The following is a 787-nucleotide window of genomic DNA, read 5'->3' as shown; positions in this document are numbered from 1 at the left end:
AACAGGGAAAAGACCTCTTAGACTATGAATATTTGAATGCCATCTCTGTAATCGGGCTTAATTTTTTAAAAACTTCCAAACAAATATGTCCATTGTTGTGTGTAATTGTGTAAGACAAAGAACTCGCTTTTGCCTCTTTGTCCCTGGTTTCTGAATATAGCCCTTGGAATTCCCCGGCAATCTCAGGCTATGTGTTTTCCCGAGCAGCCAGCAATACTAAAGCATATGCACGGGAGTTGGGAGGCCAAGCATCACACCTGGCAAATTAACTTCAGGGACACCGGGAGGGCACATGGAATGGAATCTGTGCACATTCAGTGACTCAAGCAGTCACTGACTCGATATTAAAGTCCCAGCCATGCAGATGGGCACAGTGCCACCCCAGTGACTACGATAAAGGATTCTAGGTCTTGGAGCTTCCCTCTGAGTTTCTAGGTTAATGGTGCACCATGGGAGACCAGTGCATCTCTGGGCACATGAAGCTCTATGCTAAAAAAACCCCTCAGAGCTCACTTGTGCCTCTGTTGCTGTACACCATTAAAAAACAAAACAAAACCGTTTGTAGGAGTTTGCGTGAATTTTATAGAACTAATTAGTTTCTCATGCAACCATTTATTTTAAAACGCTTCAAGAGTTCGTGTGCATCCTTGTGCAGGGGTCATGTGAATCCTCTCTGTACTGTTCCCATTGCAGAATATGTGCTGCTGAAGCCATCACGCACTCCTGTGCATCCATCCTTCTGTGGGTCGCTCGCCAAGGTTCAAGTGAGGATAGCCCTTTTTCATGA

The 787-nt window shown here is 45.0% G+C and overlaps 1 non-coding gene across 1 annotated transcript; it reads right to left on the bottom strand.

Moving 5' to 3' along the window:
* Positions 1-611: 611 nt before the first annotated feature.
* LOC115868576 lies at positions 612-717 on the bottom strand. Its single transcript, XR_004045674.1, has one exon. It is a non-coding gene; the product is annotated as a U6 spliceosomal RNA (small nuclear RNA).
* Positions 718-787: the final 70 nt, after the last annotated feature.

This window comes from Echinops telfairi, unplaced genomic scaffold (assembly GCF_000313985.2).
Source record: "Echinops telfairi isolate 266 unplaced genomic scaffold, ASM31398v2 ScPeMD7_12;HRSCAF=54, whole genome shotgun sequence".
In the NCBI taxonomy this organism is placed as follows: Eukaryota; Metazoa; Chordata; class Mammalia; order Afrosoricida; family Tenrecidae; genus Echinops; species Echinops telfairi.
The sequence above is the reverse complement of the archived record's forward strand: the minus strand, read 5'-3'. Positions and strand labels throughout refer to the sequence as shown.